The sequence below is a fragment of the Callorhinus ursinus genome, unplaced genomic scaffold, assembly GCF_003265705.2.
Source record: "Callorhinus ursinus isolate GAN/ISIS: 27379988/994484 unplaced genomic scaffold, GSC_fseal_2.0 scaffold24, whole genome shotgun sequence".
Taxonomy (NCBI): Eukaryota; Metazoa; Chordata; class Mammalia; order Carnivora; family Otariidae; genus Callorhinus; species Callorhinus ursinus.
The window spans coordinates 6,735,324-6,758,922 of NW_027397086.1; the positions used below are offsets into that span (position 1 = coordinate 6,735,324).

The window sequence follows — 23,599 nt, forward strand, 5'->3', positions numbered from 1 at the left end:
GTTTTTATTGGTAACGTGTAAGGAGCTTTTGTGAGGTCGTAAAAGGTGAACTTTTGAACTTGGAAAGCGCCCTGGAGCAATTAGCGCAGGCGATAGCCCCGGGAGGCCTGCATTACAAAGGGTGCTCGTACCGGCCGGCAAACGCTCCGGCTGCAAACCCGATTTATTTATTTATTTGCCCTGCCTTCCACCTTTCACATCTCCTCATTTCCGAATAAAGGGCAGGCTCTCGGAGATCGGCGCCTCCTCCCCTCTCTGCGCCATAAACTCGCAATTCTCTGAAAGATCTAGGACCGAACACTGTCTAACAAGTAACAGATTTCAAATTGAATGCAAACACCCGGGACAGTTAGGAGGCACTAAAAATTAATTGCTTCAGCAAGAAGTTTCTCAATCAGGACAGTGACCTGGCAGGTGTGAGGAAAGTAACCTGAAAATAGGTCATTTAGGCGCTCAGTTGTTGAATGAATGAGGAGCTACGGAAGGGGAGAGATTTGGGGGTGAATCTGCGACTTCGTGTACTTACAAACTCATCAGACATTTACTGCCAATTCAGTAGATCTGGTATTTTTACCAGTTAAGGGAAAAGTCGGTTTAGAAGAGAGCCTGGTTAATTTCACTTGATGTTGCTGACCAAATAGTGGTATGTTCTAGAAGCTCTTGTCCTTTTTTAAGATGTATGTGATGTGTGGTATCTAGGTGGCTGGCAGTCCCGTGGGATGTCTTTGGAGAATAATTTCTGAATGTGAACATGTTTGAGATCAATAAAATCCCGTGTCACAAAGGAGGAGGCTGGAATCCATTGAGGGTAGAATAAGACAGTATCATAGGAACAAAGGATTTCTTTAACGCTTTTGACTTTTTAAGCTTTTTTAAGTGGAGATTTGTTTTGGTATTGATGTACGAACGTTGTAAATCCTGATCTAAAATTTACTATGCTGTTTTTTTTTACCCAACCTACATCTATCTTATAGCCCATGTTAAGGGCATGTATTTTCATGATGTCTTTCTACGAGTGTGTACTTCCTGTACCCACCTGTGCATAGCATGTAGATGATCGATTTTACTGCAGACATTACTTTCATTTCTACTTGAGAATGTTGTAAGGGAAGCCTAGGAACTGCATTTGCTATTAATTATTCATTAGTACATTTTAAAGAACTCAATGGTAATTTTAACTCTTAATCAAATTTCCCATTCATAGTCTCATTTCCTCAATTGGTCAGAACCATTTAAAAGAATGTTATCGAACATTCCATTTAGGCCAGGGTGGCTTTAATATTTTACATCAGTCCATTTTAGTGCTACAAATATTTCCTTTTTGTTGAAAACACAATGGGACTTTGGGCAGTTTGGGATTAAAAGAAAATACATGAAAGGTTAGACTGTTGTGGGATGTTTTATTTTTCACTGAGCATTGTGTATTGTTTTACAATTTATGTTCACTATCTCTTGTATTTTAACATGCTTACAGAAGAATTACCAAAATAGAAAAAAATAAAGTTTACCTTTGGAATGGTGGGGACTTCTTTTACCTTTTATACTTACTAATATTTTTCTCCAAAGCAAATGAAACTGCTTAAGTTCTAAGGAGAGTAAATGAATTCTCCTGGCTTTTTATCCTAATGAGTGATTTTCATTTTGTATGAAATATTTGCCAAGAATAGCTATCTAGATAGGAGATCTTTTGGTTTGTGTCATGAAGAAATAAACTGGAGGTGGAATTTTAGAAGTGTTTTCCTGCCGGAAACACCGTTAATGCTGAATTCACAATATTTTAGTTTTTTTTTTTTTTTTTTTTTTTTTTTTTTTTTATTCTATCAGAACAGAGTTGCTAGCCTTTTGATGCACCATCACCCTTTCAGGAATTTCATGTGCTGGCTGCTCCAGATATTTTCAGTTGTTGCTGTAAGTTTTCATAACAAACACAAGCTCATTTAGTCATAGTAGAAGACTGCTCCCTTTTTGCGGTTTCAAAGGAAGATGATTTGTGGAAGTATATGCTGAATATTACGTTTGTTATATTTTAACAGAATGAAGTAGTAGTCTTTTTGATATTTTAAGTAAAAGGAAGGTTAATAAGCCATTATCAGCAATTAAAAGCATGTTTTATGTAACTATACTTGGGAGGAAATGGGGAGAAATTCGCTAAATAACTTGATGCCTTTTTCCTGCTATGATCGTGTCGTGCAAATCTGAAAATATCTGAAAAATATCAGATATTTTCCATGACAGTTTAACTTTTAGTTCTGTGACTTTAAAAGTTAATTCTGAGTCACCTCAGAATTTTCTTCATTGAAAAAAAAATACTGTGGTATTGTTGTATACAAAGGGCACATAGGTATTTTTTAGTAAGTTCTGTGACCTCAAAAGAACACTGAAAGGATTGGTGATTTTGAGCAGCTGAGGTGTGAGATTTTTCGGATCTCTTATTTACCATCCATCAAAATCTTTGTGAGGATTTCTGTTTCTTATAATGAAAATGTGATCGTGACATGCTTCATAATCTGTAAATTATTCTGAATTACATAGCAAAAAGGTATGTGGTGTGTGTGCATGCGTTAGCATGTGAAAAGAAGTTAGATGGGAAGCTAGTGAAATAAAATGGTAGATTTCCTAAACTGTGGCCAAATCATGCATTTCCATTTCCATTTTATTAATAATTTCTTGGTTTTTCTTTTTTTTTTTTTCCCCTTTTCCCCTGAGGTTTTGGGGCAAAGGTAGAAAATAAGCTATAGATTAAAATACCTAATTTTAGGTTAGCGGAGGATAGGGCTTAGAAATGCCAACTGCTACTATGATATTGATAAAGAAGTTTTTTATGCCACTTGTAGTGCTTGTTGTGCAAGTTGTCTTCAATTGCTAATGAATGTTAGTGTGTTTGGGGGCCTGGGGCTGTGTAAGTGTGTTTCATCTTATATTAAGACACCATCACTTAGTTTTTATAACTAGGTAGGTATTTATTGGTTTGTGTTGTATAAGCTGGTCTGTTGATAAATTGTGTTCAGATCGGAACCTCTGGCTTCAGAATTTCAAAAGCCAGGGTGACTCCTTCTGTATCAGGAGACTTAGTTTTCAATAAGCTCATTTAGATCTCTTCGGGGCCTTGTCATAATTTTTAGTTTTATATTTACCTTTGTGTTGTAGCCAAGTTGAAGGACACTTTCTGTTTAAATATTTGTTTCCATGTATATAATTAGGTTGAAGGTTAAATTTGAGAAGATGCCTTTTAAGAGTTCTACGTTCTTGGTCCTATCCTTTTAAAGTAGGACAATAAAAATGGCTTATTTTGTGTGAACCAATCACCTTATATGTGAAAATGGGTCACAGTCAGAAAAATTAAAGTTCTGAATCAACAGATAAATAAAACTTGCATTTCTGCAAAAAAAAAAAGTCCTTGAAACAATTTTAACAGAAGGTAGCTACTGAATATGCCTATTGCAAATACCTAATTCTTTGCAGTGCTTTGAAAGTATTTCCAAAACCAAGACATTGTAAACAAAAGTATTTTGTTTCAGACTTTTTTTTTGATTATTCAAATTTGTATTTTTAAGGTCAACTTTACCTGGCTCAGGTAATTTCTTAATTTCTTTACGGATGCTTTTGATTGATAACTAGAGTTCAGAAATCCCAGAATTATTAAAAGTCGGCAAGAAGTCCTGAACAGGTAATTGATTTTCGGGTGCTGAGCCCCTGTTAGAGCCAAAGTTTCAGATTCATCTGAGCTTAACCTTAAAAAAAACAAAAAACAAAAAACAAAACTCTGGGTGTAACTTTGTTATATACAGTATTACTAGAATCAAGCCCAGTATTTATTGCTTGTTTTCCAACATGGCTTGTCTTTATGAAAAAGATAAGGCTGTTAGACTACAGATGATGGAAAATTAGAAGAAAACCATTGTGAGGTGTCTTACCTGCTGCTTTTCAGTGTGGTTTAGAACTAATTGTAAAAGAGAACTTTGTTTGAAAGAATAAAATATTTCCGACTTTATTTCGTCCTTCCCTTACTACCTGCTATTAAATAGAAGTCTGTACTGTAGAACAGCTTCTCAAGAAAACAGTTTTTTGCTAGTTATGATTATTTAAATAAGACTTTGCTATGTAACCCGGTAATTCTAATTAACTGATTTAGTTGGGGAGCGAACCAGGATTTCCTCAGCTGGCTGCTGGGGAGCTGAATTGCTTTTTTCACCACCCCCAGCTGCACCAAATCTTTTGATCCCTTAGCTACAGTGGTTGTCATTTGAGAACGCAAACTGAGAGAAAATATGTTGTGAAAATAGCCTACTTGGAGGCTTCACTTGCACTTTTGAATTTTTGTTTTTGAAAAAATTATCGGGATAATTGAACCTTCGAAATTTGTCTCGAATGGAGCAAATTCTCATGTCTAAGTAGAAAATTCCTTAAAAATACATTTCTTGCTTTAAAAATTTGAGGGTTTTAATATTGACAGTCACTATTTCAAAAGAGAAATTCTAATTATAAATTCACAGGAGACATCTAGGTGTTTTTGAATGTCTTTAGGAATGCATGGGTGTTTGGGGAAAATGAGCCTTTATGCAAGGGAAAAATTTTCATTCAAGGTAGTTTGTGGTTTCTCTATCAGTATTAAATAATAATTCAAATAGAGAATCACAAGTTCTTATGTCATATACTAAATAAATTCTACAATTTGTTATATTAAGAGTTAACCTAAAAAATATATTCAGATAATGAGGTCTTTGGTCCTAATTGCAAACTGTACACCCTTCAGTTGTTTATATCAGAGAAGCTATTCAAGCATAAACCACAGATGGCAGTAGTAGCATATTTTTCTATTTTCTGGAGGGATTCTTGCTTTTAACTTGGTGTCAATTCTGTGGGCACTGTTGATAAGTCAGCTGGCAAGTGTAATGTTTCCAAAACCCAATTCCCTAGGCAGCAACATGTAATGTATTCTGGAAACAAATCCGAGCATTTGATTTGAAGATATACTCTGTGGGTGGTTGGAACCAGAATAGTGACTTTGTCAAAGGGGGAAATTATAAAAAGAAGTTGCTAATAATGATAGAAGGCATTGTTTGACTAATAAGCACAATGGAATTGTAGCTGTGGTATTAGCAAAAGATATATTAACCATAGATATTTGCTTGAACAACTGTTTGCATTGGAAACAATTCATAATTCATTTAAGAAATACTCAAGAATTATAATTTTGAGAGAAGTGCACAACCAAATTCCTCATGTGGAAGAGGTAGCTAGCCTTCTCGGCTTTTATTTACAACTTACTACATTTCATATTATCATGGAATTCTAGATCTGTCTATAAAAACATTTCAGAGGTCTATGAATGGGTTCTGCTTGCTCTTCTAGTCGATCACCATAGTGTGAAGATTTCTGTGTTCTTAATTTTCTCCTTTAAAAACACTGATTGATAAAGGACATAATTGATTAACCAAATTTTTAAACCTCCTATGATAATTCCTTTGAATCCAAAGGAAACAGAGGTATAATCACATAGTTTAAGACGTAGGAAACATTTCAGTAACAAATCTGTGCCAAAATGAAGGACAGGCTGATTCAGTGAAGGGAACTGCCTTAACCTATATTTAATTTTCATTAAAAAAAATTAATTTTATGTAACTCATGCACTCATTTCAATCCTGAAGCTGTGTCATTTTGGAAGGATTAAAAATTCAGTCTTGTTACCCATTTTTGTTAACTTCTTAGAGATCAAATGCAATGTTCTTTGTATCACAGTTAACTCTATTCAATTTAGTTTTTCTCACAAAAGAAAAAGAGGACACAGGGCGCCTGAGTGGCTCAGTCGTTGAGCGTCTGCCTTCGGCTCGGGTCATGATCCCAGGGTCCTGGGATCGAGCCCCGCATTGGGCTCCCTGCTTGGCGGGAAGCCTGCTTCTCCCTCTCCCACACCCCCGCTTGTGTTCCTGCTCTCACTAACTCTCTGTCAAATAAAAAATTAAATCTTAAAAAAAAAAAAAAGACACAACACTTCTTTGAAGTCTTACACATGTTCTGCTTCCTCATCTCTTGCCTTTTAAAATTTATAAATGATTAATGACATAGTAATCAGTTGGATTGTATTATTTTCTATCATTCATCATTTGTTGATCATTCATTACTGGATTGTTTGTTCCAGATGTAATTTCTTCCCAATCATTGTGTCCTTAACTCTATTATCTATTACATTATCTAAACCAGTGGTTTTCAAAGTATGGCTCAAGAACTTCTGGGAGAGTCCCTGAGACCCTTTCAGGAGGTTCTTGAGGTCAAAACTACTTTTATGTAATATTGGTATTATTTGCCTTTTTCACCATGTTGACATTTGTACTGATGTTGCAAAAACAGCGGTGGATAAAAACTGGTTGAGCCTTAGAAGAAATCAAGGCACCAATTATTATCACTACTATACATAATATATATAATAATATATAATATATGATCACTATTAACTGTATTAGTAGTCATTGTATTTGTCACTTCCATGCACTTGTATTGTTTAAAAAAAGCCATTTCACCTAAGTCTGACTTTGATGAAGGGGTAAAAATGATTAATTTTGTTAAATCTTGACCCTTCAGTACACATGTTTTTGATATTCCATTTGAGGAAATGGCAAGTAGGCAAGTACACACGAAGAATTTCTGCTGCATACCAAAATAGAATACTTGTTTTAAGGAAAAGTGTTTGTGCAATTATGTTGTAAGCTGAACTAGTAGCTGCTTTCTTCGTGGAACACCATTTTCACTTGAAAGAACAATTGACAAACTATGGTTTATTTGGACTTAGGTATTTGGCAGTCCATTTTTTTGGAAAACTGACTGCCATCCGTTACATCAAGGAAAACTGGCAGTATTTGTTGCTGGTGAGTAAAATCTGAGCTTTCAAATGACAATTAGAATTTTGGAAAACTTGTGCCTGCCACTTGGAGCTTGACAGCTACCCAATGCTTAAGTCCTTTTCTGATGAAGAAAAGTATCACTATTAACAAATTTGATTTTTCATTGATACTGTATACTGAAATGTGCTAACATTTTGAATATCATATTTCAGTGAAGGAATATTTTCCAAATCACTGGTGTATGATACAAAATCCTCTATGAGTAAAAGATCGGTTCAAAATGTCAGATAGACCAGTAAGTCAGTGGGGGAGACGAACCATGAGAGGCGATGGACTCTGAAAAACAAACTGAGGGTTCTAGTGGGGAGGAGGGTGGGGGGATGGGTTAGCCTGGTGATGGGTATTAAAGAGGGCACGTTCTGCGTGGAGCACTGGGTGTTATGCGCAAACAATGAATCATGGAACACTACATCAAAAACCAATGATGTAATGTATGGTGATTAACATAACAATAAAAAATTTTTAAAAAATGTCAGACCAATAGATTTTAAGTGACAGAATACACAAAGTTCATTGATACAGTTTTATATCTCACATTGAACTAACTTTTTTTTTTTTTAAAGATTTATTTTAGAGTACAGGGGTGGGGAAGGGGCAGAGGGATTGTCTTTTTTATTTTTATTTTTTAAAGATTTTATTTATTCATGAGAGAGAAAGAGAGGCAGAGGTAGAAGCAGGCTCCCTGCTCCAATGCGATGCGGGGACTTGATGCGGGACTTGATCCCAGGACCCTGATCATGACCTGAGCTGAAGGCAAGTGCTTAACCGACTGAGCCGCCCAGGCGCCCAAGGGAGAGTGTCTTAAGCGGTGTCCACGCAGAGCCGGATGTAGGGCTCCATCTCATGATCCTAAGATCATAATCTGAGCCAAAACCAAGAGTTGGTTGCTTAGCCAACTGCGCCACCCAGGCACCCCTCACACTGAACTAACCTTTAAGAAACTACTTCCAAAACACTGAGTTTTGGTGGATTATCAAAGAAAAATATCCACAATTATTTTCATAAGCAAATACTTCTTTCTTTTCCAATTATAAATCTGTGAGGCCAGATTTTTCTGCCTATACTTCACAATAGTTTATCACAACATACTGAATGCAGACACATATAGGAGAATCTAGCTGCCAAAATTAAGTCAGATGTTAGAGATTACCAAAAATATAAAACAATACCATTCTTCACCAGTTTTTTTTGTTTTGCTGTAAAAGTTATTTTTCATAAAAATGTTATTCATATAACGTGATGGGTTTGTTACTTTTAAATGAATAGATATTTTTAAGGTTTCATAGTTTTCTAGCATGATAAATTATCGATCGATAGCTATAACCCACACATTAGCTCTTTGAGGTCCTCAATAATTTTGAAGAACGTAAAAGCGGTCCTAATCACTCAGACCAAAACTGTGTGAGAACCCTGTTATAAATGAATGAATCTAAGGTGTAAGAAAATGGTGACCTCACAAGATCCTATTGTTAGTGCTTTGTTACTTTGGGTTGTCCTTTTCTCGCCTTTTTTTTTTTTTCCTGCTGAGGGGGAAAAAATGAAAGAGTTCATATTTTAAGTTTTCTTTGCTTGAGTCTAAATGAAGTGTGTCATAGTTCACCCTCACTGAGTTCTCTGATAAGGCTTTTGTTACCTGTTACATGAAACCTGTTGCTTAACTGTTAATTATCTTGTGGTAGAAATTTTCCAACAGAACCTGTTTCCTCACTAAGGGGAGATTTATAATTGTGGAAATAAATCTTATGACACACAGATACTTTAATAAAGAGTCATTCCTGTTAAAAAGTGGAATATTTATGTGGGATTTAAAAAGATCCTATCTTTTTAAAACTTCCAACAATAGCTTGCTTATTTGCTTTTAGACAGGTTTGGCTTTCATTGAGTCTTTTTTAAAGTTGTGATTTTGGCAATGTCATTTTGTAGATTGGTTTGCCTTTTAACCAGGTTTTCACTGAGGGAGGTGGTAATAAAGCCTGTATAGAAGAAGCATCTCCTCTTCTGCTCTAAGAATACCCTTTCCTAGTGTGAGTAACATTTTAGTGTAAGTCAATTACTGTGTTGTTAAAGAGTTAGGGATTTACTCCTAAGGGTAGTTGCTAGGTAGAACTCATTCTGTAGTGAGCTTGCTAGCAGAAGAAATGTCACATAACAATGTGAATAACAAGGAGTTACTGAATCAGAACTTACGAAGCTTGGTGGGTGATGAAAGATCAGTGAGATATTTGGGCTTCCTTCCTTGAGAGCTCTGTAATTATCTTGATGTTCTTGGAGTTTCACGTAATGTACCTTTTAAAGCATTTTTGTATTCTGTGGGGGTTGCACCTTAGTCATAAGATACAAGTCTTTCCTTTTCATTTTAATACTTCAGGTTTCAGATGGAAATCTTAAATTCATCCCTCATCAATTGATTTAAATTGTTTTAATTACTAAAATTAATAACAGGCAGGTTATTTTTTCTTCCGTATTCTTGCTTTACTCTTGAAATCTAACCTGTCGGGAGACTTCCTCTCTAGCCTTAACAATCCTTCCTCCAAAATCCCTTTTTAGCAGGATAATAAACCACCTGGGGGAAACCCCCCACTGATAACTATTTAGAGGGCTTTGTTTTTTGGAAGTGGCAGTAGTTTCTGTCAGGGAGGAAGGATTTTGGTTAGGTGGTGTGAGAGGCAAAGAGCATGGACTCTGGAGTGTGGCAAACAAAGATCACAGCTATGTGACTTTGTCACTTGACTTCTCTGAACTTTGGTGTTCTCATTTAATAATTATAGCAGCTAACATTTATATAATATTATAAGCACCTTACATATATTAACTCAGTTTATCCTGATAACCCTGTGAATTAGGTGTTCTGTTAACCTCTCCATTTTGCAAATGTGAAAATTGAAGCTCATAGAGGTTAAGCCCCAAATTTTATAGTTAGTAACATTGTAAATAATTGTTTCCTAGATTTAATTCCTCCCCACCTCCAGGTTATTAAGGATTAGGTGACAAGGTCTGTAAAGTACCAAGAAAAATGTCTGTCCCACAGTAGGCACTTGTGAATCCTGGCCATTTAGAGTTGTTGAGGAGGCCCAGAACTCAGCTTCCTGTATATAGTCACAAGATCCACTTTTAGAATTCCGAGTGACTTTTTTCTTTCTCTCATGTTGGCTTTAATAAACCAATAGAAAATAATTTTGTGGTGTCAGGGACAATCCTTGGTGGCCCTAAGGGGTGCTAAGGAAAGAAAGGGTTTTGAGCTACTCAAGGCAGGGATAACATATCTTGTATCTGTGTCCTCAACACTAAGCACAAGGAATTGGTGTTTTATGGATGTTGAATGAATGAATGAAAGAACAGTTAGGTCAGGAATCTGAGTCTTGATTTTATCAGGGACCTTTGAATCTGAGTCCTTTGGTGGTAGAGAAAGTCTACAAAACATATGGGAAGAGAATGATGTGCTTCTCAGTCACTAGGGAAAATTGGGGCCAATATCTTTGTCAAGCAGTGTGTTAAAAGCTAAACCCAAAGTTTGATGGGCCCTCGAACCAGAATGTAGTTTCTCTTTGGAAATGTGGCTCTCCTTGTAACTAAAATGACTAGATACACCAGATTAAGATGAGATGGCCAATAAACTCCTGGCTGTTTGACTGCATTGGGGAATTCAGTTTAGGAAAAGATGGCTTTGTCCTTTGTACCTTTTTTACTTCTGCCACACAAAAGCTTGCTGTACGGAGGAGAGGAGAACCAATCCAAGAAGGTTGATGTAAGTCGTTGAAAATGGAAGTATAAGAGCCAGTTGTCCAAAGCTTGTAAAATATATAAAGTGATTTCCTAGCAAAGAGAGATACAGTGAGAAAAATGTGGCAGTGTGGGTTAATAGATTATGGTAGCAGTATGGTCTGAGTAGGAAAGGACTTAAGAGGCCAACCAACCACATTATTTGGGGAGGTAGGATGCCCAGGAACTAGTTGATCAGGCCTGGGTTTTGCCTGGGTTCTGATTATAACTTGTTACAAAGTCATGTCTATATGTCACCTATAAAATGAAGGAGCTAAATTAGAAAATCAAGGGATTTTCCAGCTTTATGATGGAATGAATTGGGTAAAACAGGAAGTTGCAATTTAGGAAAGCTCTGCCTAAAGCAAACAGCTATGATATAGCACAGATTATCTGGGAGAATTTTAATTTCAGATACTGTTCAGTCATCCTTCAGCGTTTGTATTTACCGTACGTACTGTTTCCCTGTTTTGATTTTAGATCACCTGGCTGTTTTAAAGTCCGTAGGATCGCATAATTCACATGCAAATTCCATTCTCTGCACTTTTATATAAATGTTTACAGTTAAAGTTATAATGCTACAATTTGTAATGTAAACTTGAAATTAGATGTTTTTTTTTAATATGATCACTTTCCTTCCCATTTATAACCTTTCTACATGCTACACTTTCTCAAGTACAGTTTCATTCATTGAGTCAGACCTGTAGTTAATTTCAATTTTTCCCTCATTCCTTGTAAATGGATTTTTATCTGCAAAACTAATTCAGCTGTCTTGTCCTTTTAAGATTAAATACCTTGCATTTGAGAACTTGGATTCATTAAGGAAAATTGCAAAACCTCCTTAAATGCTGTAGGTCTGTAAAAAGGGAACCCAGCAGGAAAGGGGCAGTAATGCATGGGGGAGGGGAAAATGGGGGGGCAGTAAGCAAGGGAGCTGCAGTTGAAATATTCATCAATCATTTTACTGGCACCAGGAAACCAATCAGCCTTTTAGAGGAGAGAACTTAATCAATCACCTAATGTGGGAAATTACAATTGCTTCCCCCCCACACACAAAAATATTCTCTTGCTGACAGGTCAAATCTGAAAGATAGTTGGGCTGGCCAGAATCCAGAACTAACCGAAAGTACTACTGTGATGAAGAAATGCATTTAACATTTGAAGATAAAATTTCCTGTCTGTTTTGACATATTTCAAAAATATTTCAACATGAGTTTGCTTTTCATACAGAGTGTTACATTAATAAGAAACAATTACTGAGCACATATGGGTAATACAAAGTGTGTGAAATACTGTAGATTTATTCTCCAGTGCTAGTTTAAGAAGCATAGATGGGGCTTCTGGCTGGAGAATACCCAGTGTTTCCAGTACCTCATTTGGAAAGCAACTTTAGGGCATTGTCTAAGGGACACATCCTGGGGAACACAGTTGGAAGTGCTTGCATATAAATAAAAGCAGGAGGGATTTAGCTGTATCTTGCATTTAGATTTTAAGTGGTGTGATCCCTGATTTGTGTGCTTGAATTGCCTGTGGCCCTTAGATACTTAGATGTGAGCTGCGTGGAAATCTAATGTTCTTAAAATTCGAAATGCATGATCATTGTAGAAAATACAGAAAATGAGGGAAAATTACATATATTAATCTTGCCTCCAAGTAACTTTCATTAATACTTTATTTTTCTTCTACTTTTCTTCAAATCCTAGTTTTTTGCTTGTAATCATACAGTATATACCATTATGTTTTATGCTTGTTTAATTTGAAGCTTTTTTCTCATGTTAATAAACTTTATTCATTCAACATGAATTAAAACTGTTAATAGTATATCACAGCCTATTGTTTTTAATTGCTGGACATTTCTCACTTTATAACAATACTGCTCGGACCATTTTGTGCCTTTTAATTTGGCTTATTTTGGAGGGATAGATTTTTAGAGGTATATATCTACCTCATTGTATCTTCTTCAACAACTAGTTTAATTTACAGTAAGATATCTTGTATGCTGACATCTAGGTCTGTTAGCAGTACTTTTTGGGGGGGTTGCTCAAGACAGAATTGAGACACTGTGATAGGCTATTCTGTTCTCATTTTTTAGAGAGATAAAGTCATTCCCAATGCCTTTTGTCCCCTGAATCTTTTAGATTTCTGGCACCAGGCCTCCCATGCACATTGCTTTCCACCCCCACCTCCACCCCAGTATCTCCAGCTTCATCAGAGGAGTGTTTAGGGACCCTTCTGAGGCTGCCTTCTTTCTCTTATAGATTATTAGGGAATGGGTCACACTTTTGGAGCTTTCACTGGTTGCCTCTAAAAATTTCTGAAGGATGGATTCGGGTGTGTGTGTGTGTGTGTGTGTGTGTGTGTGTGTGTGTGTGTGTGTGTGTTTCTCTCTATTCCAGTACAACTAATACCACCTTACTCAAAGTCTTGGATAGATCTGGAAACTTACAACTGAATTTGAATTTGATTAGAAATACAGGGAAAGAGAAGTTAAACTTGCAATCCTTTAGAAATCTGCATAATCCTCCTGGGTTCCTCAAGTGGTGTTTATCCTGATCCTGCATAGGGTTTGATGGTGAAAAAGACCTAAATAAATTTTGTGCTAATTTGAAAGGCATTGGCAGTTTTTAAGAGGGCTGGTTTCAGAATGGAAATAGTAACATTTTGGGAGGCTGGCTGTCTACAAATTTTGAGCATAAATCATATTTGCTGAAGTTAAAGAGTTTTCCAGTAATTTGTAAAATTATGTTGATTGAGGGTAAACACAAATGTTTGAAGATCATTTGCTCTGCTTCTTTGTTCTCACCACTGGTGGTCAGAGAACTTGCAATTTGCCAAGACACAGTTTTTATAATGCTCTTTAATAAGAAAGTGAATAAGCCAGCTGCTCTTTCCCTTAACTATACCAATTCCAACCTCCTCAAGTCCTGGTTAGTAATTAAAAGCCTTGAGATGACCTTGAATCTAACTGAACTACAAAAAGCTGTATTGAGTTAAATTTATAGCTTTTGTTGATTTCAGAAGAGATTAGGAAGAATCCCATTCTATTTGCTAAAAACATTAAAGGTAGCCTTGGGTGGTGTACATTGAAGATGAGAAATAATAAGAGGCACTATTAAAGTGCAAAAGAGAGGCCTGGAATGGACTAAAAGAAAAAAAATAAGTTTGTCATCTCTTTGTTGAGCATTTAAAATATGTACTTGAAAAGGTTTAAGATAGGGTGGCACTTTTCAAACTGTCAGTTTGTGGTATTCAGATTTGTTAGAAGATCTGTTCCCACCCCATCTTAACATCAAAGAGATGTTTGAACCCAATGGGAAATCAGAACAAATGTTTAATGCTTTTTAAAAGTAACAGTGTAATTGGTTCTTTTTTTTTAAGATTTTATTTATTTTAGAGCACGAGAACATGAGTGTGGGGAGGGGCAGAGGGAGAGGGACAAGCAGATTCCCCGCTGAGCAGGGAGCCAGATATGGTGCTCCGTCCCAGAACCCTGGGATCACTACCTGAGCCAAAGTCAAGACGCCTTACCACCTGAGCCACCCAGGTGCCCCTGTAATTGGTTCTTAAAATATTTTACAGGAGTGGGAACTTTGTTAGTAAAAGTTTGATTATACTGAGGTGCAGTGTAGAAGTTAAAAATATTAATATTTTAAAAATGCTTTATATAATGGGCCATATCATAAGATCTATGAATAGAGAATTGTTCTGCCTACCAAAAAGGGCAGAATACATTTTTAGTTGTTTAAAGAGCCTTGAACTACTATCTTATTGATAAAGGAAACCTGAAATTGTCACTGTTAAATCAAGTTTTATATGTCAATTGGTGAGATAAGACATGTCTTCTAGCATCATAAATGTGATAAATCCGTGAAGAGTCTAGTGATAAGGCACATAGTTTGAGCAAGCACTAATGTCTTATAGGGATCTTATAGATTTTAGGATTATTTTGGTTTTACGTTTGTTTAATGAGACTAGCCTACAGTTTGATTGTATACTTCTTTGTGCATGTGTGTGGGGGGGGAGGGGAGACAAACGCACCAAGATAATTTAAAGTTGTACAGTAGTGATTGCCAGTCTGGGATCCTTAAAGATGGTAATGGGGATTCTCAAGCAATTGCAGTTATTTAAAATTTGATCTGAAATCATAAGAGAAATAAAGTTGTCCAGGCTAAATAATAAAATCTTTTGACTTTTGCCTGAAGTTATTCCAACTTAGTCTGGCAACACTACCACTCAACCGTTGAATAGCAGATAGAAATTTTTGCAGAAAAGGGTAGGTAAGTATTGTAGTATGGTAGACAAACTGCACTGACAATTAAAAATGATTTCAGTGAACTATTATTGTGATGTAGTGATAAGTGTGTTCAGAGTTAGACCTGGCTTTAAATCCTGTGTAATCTACTTTTTTTTTTTTTTTTAAGATTTTATTTATTTGAAAGAGAGCAAGAGAGCTGGGTGAGGGGCAGAGGGAGAAGCAGACTCAGACTCCCTGCTGAGTAGGGAGCTTGTTGCTGGGCTCCATGTTGGGACTCCAGGATGGTGATCTGAGCCAAAGGCAGAGGCTTAACTGACTGAACCACCCAGGCACCCCTAACCTACTTCTGTTGGGGTTTTTTGGGGGGTAGTGGTGGTGAAAGAATGTTAGAATCACCACACACCAGATTACTGGTGAATGAAATGTTGTTTGAAGAACCTAGAGTATGGCTGTATTACTTTAGGAAAGTTATTTAACATTTGTCAATGTCCTTATCTGTAAGTTTAAGATCATCTACTTCATAGGTAGGCAGGCAAGTTCACCAAAATCTAAGTCATTGAAACTAGTTTGCCAATGTCCAGTTTACCCAATATGAAATTCAATAAAAACCAATTTGCTCAGTCTTACTTGTAGAACTTAACAGAATTTGTTGTCACTCTCATTCTCCTTAATTGCTGTCTTACCATTTTTCCTTATTCTCCCCTTTTCCTGTACCGTCTCTCTCCCCCATCATCTGCAGCCCAGACCCGGGCTGTATCTTTCCACCAGTAGAGGTCCCCTCTCTGCCTTAGTTTTTTGCAGCCACAGCAGCAGAGAGCTGGGGTAGAGACAAATTAAAAACATTATTGAAAATGCTGCTATCCTTTCGATCTTAATTTGGCAGAAATATTTAAAAGCTAATTAAACCGTCCCATTAATATGAATTGTTATAAACTGTATAAATAGTTAAAACAAGTTTTTGGTAAATTTAGAGATTTGGCCATTTGATGAATTGACTTAGAACTACCTCACATGGATGTTTGGAGAAATTAGGGAATATATGTAAAAAGTGACTATTACTACACAGTGGTTGGACTTTAGTAGGTACTCTGTTGGGGTTTCTTTTCCCAAAGCACTTCTACTCAGGGAACTGGAGCCGTGCCCCCAACCCCCACCAGCCCCACCTGCCCCAGTTTGCTCACCTGTGGGTTCTAGTTGGCCAATAGCAAGTGATGAAGTGATCGAGTCTGGTTTATGGACCACCTAGTGACTTCCCTTCCAATCACAGCATTGTTGAATTTGCCCAAATGAAATACCTTCTTTTAGCTTGGACATCTGTTATAAAATGGACTTGCCTTTGGCTACCCTCTGTGGTTTCATTTCTCATTGATTTAAGATATGTGCCACTTTTCTGAAACACTTTATTCCTAATCATTTATAAGTAGAATTATGAGCCTTAGAGAGTAAACTGTAGCCTTATCAGGGTAAAATGCAAGGCCAGGTCCCTGGAGGTTCTTGATGGGACATATCATGATTAGAGCAAATGCTCTTGTCTCTAATTCACGGGAAGCCTTGCTTCCCCACCCCCTATCCCAAGCTTCTCTAGAGGTCTTTAAAAAGGCTTTCTGGTAATATCCTTAAAAAAGGAAGGGAAGACTGGGGCGCCTGGGTGGCTCAGTCGGTTAAGCATCTGCCTTCAGCTCAGGTCATGATCCCAGGGTCCTGAGATCGAGCCCCTCATCGGGCTCCGTGGGGAGTCTGTTTCTCCTCTCTCCCTCTGTAGCTCCCCCTTTTTGTGCTCTTTCACTTTCTCTCTCAAATAAATAAAAATCTTTAAAGGAAAAAAAAAAGGAAGGGAAGAAATGATTGTTGAATGCTCAGTGTGTGCCAGGCACTGTACTACACTAATGTAATCCTTTCCATAATTTTTCATTGCTGGATGGTGACAGTCCCATATTACAGACGAATTAACTGAGGTTTAGTGTTGAAAATAACTTACCACTACTCCACCAAACCAGTATTTTCCAGACTTTAGTCTTTCTTGTATCATCATGATTTTTGTCATTTCCTACTATATTGTTCCCTTAATATTTTAAATATTGTGTAGTTTAAATACTTTGCAACCAAAATTTATTTTAAAAGGAAATTTTGTTACCATTCTAAATGGAAAAATATTTGCCATAAATAGAAGGTAACAGTAAAAAGTAATGAAAATAATACAGTGTTAAATTCTAGCTAAGAGATTGTCTGCCCAAGTCTCTCTGATCAGGCCTTTGTTAGAAAGGGAGATTAGCAAGCATTAGAGAGACAGTGGACAAACTAGTAAAACTGAGGTTTTTTTCCTGATGTAATTAGAGGGATTGAAAAAATTGAAAAGGTAACATACAACTTTGGAATGTTTTAAAATGCTTTCTGTTTGTACCACTTAAAATCTTCCAGTGATCTCCTCACTTTGGGAAACACTGACTAGATGATGGTATGCTCATTTTTCTTTTCTTTTCTTTTCTTTTTTTTAAAGATTTTATTTATTTATATGACAGAGAGACAGCGAGAGCAGGACACAAGCAGGGGGAGTGGGAGAGGGAGAAGCAGACTTCCTGCCGAGCAGGGAGCCCGATGTGGGGCTCGATCCCAGGAACCTGGGATCACGACCTGAGCCAAAGGCAGGTGCCCAACGACTGAGCCTCCCAGGCGCCCTGGTGTGCTCATTTTCTACATGAGTAAACTGGTGAGGAAATTTGTTCAAAGTTGAACCTGTAGTCTCACAGACCTTGTCTAGGGACCCATCCCCACCTCCCCTTTCCTTCTCTCCTTCTTCTTTTCTTCTCCATCCTCTAGGAGACTTCAGAAGATTTTATTTATTTATTTTTTAATTAAAAAAAATTTTTTTAGATTTATTTATTTGAGAGAGACAGAGATAGAGCACAAGTGGGGAGGAGATGGAGAAGCAGGCTCCCTGCAGAGCAAGGAGCCTGATGTGGGACTCCATTCCAGGACCCCGGGATCATGACCTGAGCTGAAGGCAGACGCTTAGACTGAGCCACCCAGGCGCCCCTTCAGAAGATTTTAGATGGATTTTTCTGATTTTTTTTTTCTGAATAAATCTAAAGACATCATAAACCTTCCTTTGACTACTAATTAGATAATGTTGGAAAGGTAAGTTTGAAAAAAGATGCTGCCAGTAGTTTTGAAACATATCTCAAGTGCAATAAAAGGCAGTTTCTTTGATTTTTGTCTTTTATAGTTTTGTAATTTACATTTACAATAATTATAAATTTAATTAACATTTTATTACATTATGTTCCAATGGAGATAATAGGTACTTGATATAACTGTCATAACTGGAGTCTAGACTATGGTTTGAATTTTTTAAAGTTCATTTTAAAAAGATTGTTTACATTTTAATTTGATTTTTATTTAACTCTCTGAATAAAAAACTTTTTTTTTTTAGGATTTTATTCATTTGAGAGAAAGAATGAGTGAGAGAGCACGCATGAATGGGGGTTACGGGCACAGGGAAGGGGAGAAACAGACTCTCCTGCTCAGCAGGGAGCCCAACATGGGGCTTGATCCCAGGACCCTGGGATCATGACCCGAGCTGAAGGCAGACACTTAACCAAGTGAGCCACCCAGGCGCCCCAAGAAAAACTTTCTAATAATCACTTTTCTCTTATTTAATTTTGTATTGTGCCAGTTGCTACAAAAGGAATTTTGGATTCCTATTGTTGAAAAAATTTGTTTCACTGGTTGTTTTACAAGAAAAATATTTGGTTCTGAATTATTTTATTTTGTTTTGTTTTATTTTTAAATAATCTCTACATCCAGTGTGGGGCTCAAACCCACAACCCTGAGATCAAGAGTTGCACACTCTTGGGGTGCCTAGGTGGCTCAGTCAGTTAAGTGTCTGACTTTTGATTTCCACTTAGGGCATCATCTCAGGGTTGTGGGATCTAGCACCATGTCCGGCTCCAGGCTCAGTGTGGGGTCTCCTTGAGATTCTCTCTCCCTCTGCCCCTCTGGCTCACTCTCCCTCTCTCTCTCTCTCTCTCTCTCAAATCTTAAAAAAAAAAAAAAGTTGCACGCTCTACCGACTGAGCCAGCCAGATGCCCCCTGAATTATTTTAAATAGCATCTTTAAAATTCTTTATGGAAACACTTTGTATTTGGAAAGAAATTATGAGGAATTTTTTTAGAAATCACAGTTATGAGGGGTCCCTGGGTGGCACAGTCAGTTGAGCATCTGACTCTTGGTTTTGGCTTAGGTCATGATCTCAGGGCTGTGAGATCGAGCCCTGCTTGGGGCTCCAAGCTCAGCGAGGAGTCTGCTAAAGTTTCTTTCTCCCTCTTGCTCTGCCCCTTCCTGTGCTCACTTGTGCACTCTCTCTCACTCAAATAAATAAATCTTTAAAAAAAAAGAAATCACGGTTATAATAATACACAGATCTAGAATCATAGGCAGAGTTTACTTGGTGACTTGATTTTCCTATATCTTTTATTGTACTTTAATGTCTTAGAATATTTACTATGGATTCTTGATAAATCATCGTGTGACACCTATTCCTAATAGGTGTCTAATCCCAGGGACCAGGTTGGTGTAGTGTATGGCAGGCCAAACGTGGTTCAATGGATATTTTAATGAAATTTTTCTAATACTTGGCATAACCCAAAATCTATGATTCACTGCGCTATGACATTTTGAATCCAGGGTTTTGACCCAGGGTTTAGCCCAGGGTAGGATATGTCTTTGTGTTTGGGTATATGAAGTAATGGAAACTTCAGACCAAAGAGTTTGAAATTTTATTATTAAGCTCAGATGTGCTATCATTTAGGATTTTACCACTTAAATTTTAAATAACAAAAACTTGATTTCTCTCTTGTCTAGAGTATACATTGAAATATTTGTGTTCTTCCTGTTAAAAAGAAAACTGTCTCAAACTGATTTCTTAGCTGCATTGTGTATTCATGTGTAAAACTGGCCAAATTAGTACTTCATTTGTGACCATTGTCTTTCTCTGAAAATTTTGTAGTTAAGGGTTTTATTTTTTTCTCAATCTGAAGTTTATTGTGTGCTCTCTTGGCGCTAATTATGTATAGCAGTCTTACAAGGGAAGTAACATTGTCATTTTTGCACATGAGGGAACTGAGAGCATTTAATGTGACTTGGCCCAGTCAGTAGGAGAGTTGGGATTCAAATCCAGATCTAATTCCAGCACTCACACTCTTGGAATCTCAGCACTAGCTTCTGGTAGAGTAGGATCCTAAGGGCCATTTGTACCCTAAAGAGTTGAATATTTAGAAGACGTTGCTTTAATAGTGGATGCAAAAGTTAAAACTAAGATTCAGGGGGACCTGGGTGGTCCTAGGATCGAGCTCTGCGTGGTAGTGGTGGGGTGTTCCTGCTCAGCGGGGAATCTGCATCCCCTGCGGGCCCCCCCCCCCGCCTTCTGTCTCTCTCTCTCACTGTGCTCTCTCTCTCTCAAATAAATAAATAAAATAGTAAAAAAAAAATAAGATCAAAATTCAGAGTACTGCCTCCATTTTTTCAGGCATAGGGGACAGGTGTGCTCTTTGAAAATTACTTGCCTAAAATTCTTAACCTTTTTTTAATTGGTCATTTTTTTTTTTTTTTAAGATAACGTTATGTGTTTCCAAGGAAAAGAACAAAATCCAAAGCCAGCTTGTGGTGTTAAAGAAGGATGTTATGGGGTTTAAGACAGATTGTTGCCAATGGGGAGGCAGTGCTGGCTCTGGGCATGTGACACAGAATCAGATCTCTCTGGGTGTAATGGGAGGGAATTTTCATACTTAATGCCTTTTAGGATATAAAGCAAAATAGCATTAGGCTACTTAAATATTATTTGGAACAAGATAAAAAGTGAATAATGTAAACTAAAAACATGAAGACTAATATCGTAGAGACTATAAGTAACCAGTGTGTCTACACAGCTTCAATTTCCAGGTCAGCTTGTATTTCAGTTCTGCTTTGTTGACCTTACAGATATGCTCTTCTCATTTGACATGGTTAGCCAATACTTGCTTCTGAATACTATGGTCATTTTGACTTATTCAGGAATGTCAGGCATATTCGAAAGAGGATTGCTAATGTCAGATCAGAACAGCTGTATACCAAATAATGGGCTCTTCCTCTGGAAGCCTGAAGTTCTCAGTATTTCACTTAGTTTTGAGATATATGGCAGTAAGAATGCTACTTTAATATTATGTTTGTGCTAATGCATATGTATGATAATGCTAGAAGAGGAACTTTACCTCTAAGCTGATAGAACTTCCAACAGGTATCAAAAACTATAAGGAAGGGTGCATTATACAAGTAGAGTATGATTTTAGTGGGGCAGGGTGGACTAGTATCTGTAGCTCTTAAACATGCCCCAATCATTTATTTCATTCATCTGGTGATCTGAGATCTTAATGGTTGATACAGAGGTCAATTTTCACATGAATGCTGTAGCCTCACCAAGAAGCCAACATTTCAGTAATAGTGCTGAGTGGTGACTTAATAAAAGGCTCTATTCCCTGTGTATATATAGAATGGAACAGTTTCCCTAGAGCTGCTGCAAAGTGGTTTATATTTTTTAATAAGTCTGTTTTCCAAGTATACTTGTATTTAAGGTTTGGAAGGTGAAGATTAGAATGATTCTACTTACCAACTCTGATAATGATGGCTAACCCTTATTGAACATTTACTGTGCACCAGATAATCTCTTGAGTGCTTTAAAATTTTTAAATTTCGTTTAATCCTCTCAACAGCCCTATGATGTGTAAGTACTGTTGTTCCCATTTTCTGATTAGGAAAATTCTAAAGCCTTTAGGACCACGATTAATGTTTATTTTATTTTAAGTTTTAAAGATTTTATTCATTTATTTGAGAGAGAGAGGGAGCATGAGCGGAGGGCCAAAGGAGAGGGAGAGGCAGACTCCCTGCTGAGCCAGGAGCCTGATGACCAGGAGGACAAAGATGACAATGACGATGACGGGGCTCAATCCCAGGACCCTAGATCGTGACCTGAGCCGCAGGCAGACACTTAACTTACTGAGCCACCCGGGGGCCCCATGATTAGTGTTTAAATCACAGATGTTACTCTCTCTATAGTTTCTCCTGTCTGTAAAATGGGGGCTAGGATGGGATGGTAGAGATTAGGGATGGTTTATAAGGGTCCTTCTAGTTAAAAAAAAATGTTAAGAATCTTGGCAACCCTTCAAGTGTTAACATATGATTTATGCGCCCTAGAGCATACAAGTGAAAACTTTTGTAAACTCACAGACTTTAAAGCTGATAGGAATATTAAGAAAATTGGCCAGACCTCCTGCTTTTATTGAAGAGAAAATGGAGTACAGAGGGAGTAATACCAGAGCAGGGTTGGTGTTGAGGTGTCTTGCCTCCCTTGTGTATTACTTTATTGCTGTCTGAATATTAGGAAATTGCTTTAACATCAAAGTTGATATAGATATTTTTAAAATCTCTATAAAGAGAGTTTGGAAATAAGAATTTATGTCTTACTTACCCTTTTCAAGCTTCAGGATGTGTCAGGGAAATAAAGGTTGCAAAAAGTAGCTTTCCAGATTTTGGATTTATTCCTATAATTTAAGGCCGTGAATGTCATGCTAAAGAGTTGAAAATGGGGAGCCAAAGAGGAATTTTAAGTGGATTAGAAAATCTAAGTTCTAGGAAGTGAGAAAAGAAAGGTAGCAGGGAGAACAGTTAACAATAGCCTAAGATTCTAGTGTGGTGAAAAGGCTTGAATTAGGTCGGTAGAGATTTGAGAGAGAATGAAAATGCTTTGGTGGTTCAGTAGATGAATTGGGGTCGGGATGTGGGGGAAGAGGATGGTAGAGTGGCAGGCCGGGAGGAGTCCTTTGGGGATTTTTGGCTTAGGGATGAGAGTTGGTGTTATCTGGAACTTGGTACAGGAGTGGAAACAGAAAAAGCAGGTTTCAAAGAGAACATAGTAGGTTCAATTCAACATGTTGAACTTGATGGAGCCTATGGGGTGTCCTGGTAGATATTGACAGTAGGTATTTGGATAGGTGGGTCTTTGTTTTAGGAGAATAGTCTCATCTGAAATCGAAAGTTTGAGGGTCATCAGTTGGGAAGTGTAGGTGAAAATGTGTGTGGATGAGACCATCCAACCCAGGATGAAAGGTTAGTGTGTGTGTGGAGATAGGTCTTTCTTGCCCTCTTGACTTAATTTAGGGAAGAACATGTCTCAGACAGGACCTTTATAATCTTCATCTGTTAGGATATGACTATTTCTGGGGGAAGTATTTGCCAGCAGAGTGGGTAAGGACATCTAAAAAATATACATGGCTTACTGAATATTATTGACAGTGTCTATTTACATTCTCCCTTTCCTTCCTGACTAGCCTGATTCAAGTACCACTTGCCATTAAAGTCTTTTCCAGTTCCCCCTAGGAAGAAATAAGTGCTTTTTGGCCACTGGCACTAGTTTCTCCATTATGACATTGCTTCGTAATTCCCTGTATCCAGCCAGTTACCTATTTTTCTTTAGATTGTAAGAATCTAGGGGTAGCCAGCTTCATTCATTTTTGTATCCCTTATGTAATCTAGTACAGTGCCCTATACATTCAAATTGCTAGGTAAGTATTTGTTGAATTTAATTTTGGGATGTAAGAAAGTTTAGATCTAAGAAGCAGCAGGAGGGCACTTGGGTGGCTCAGTTGGTTAAGTGAC

The 23,599-nt window shown here is 37.3% G+C and overlaps 2 protein-coding genes across 5 annotated transcripts in view; one reads left to right on the forward strand and one right to left on the reverse strand.

Annotated features, from left to right (window-relative positions):
- OLFML2A (olfactomedin like 2A) overlaps positions 1 to 23,599 on the reverse strand; it is a 142,124-nt gene that overhangs the window by 36,327 nt on the left and 82,198 nt on the right. The window contains exon 3 of the mRNA XM_073905751.1: positions 10,577 to 10,712. The gene's annotated coding sequence lies outside the window, so the exon portion shown is untranslated. The remainder of the gene's footprint in view (positions 1 to 10,576; positions 10,713 to 23,599) is intronic.
- Positions 1 to 23,599, forward strand: part of NR6A1 (nuclear receptor subfamily 6 group A member 1) — a 222,642-nt gene that overhangs the window by 1,448 nt on the left and 197,595 nt on the right. The gene's annotated exons all lie outside the window — the stretch shown is intronic.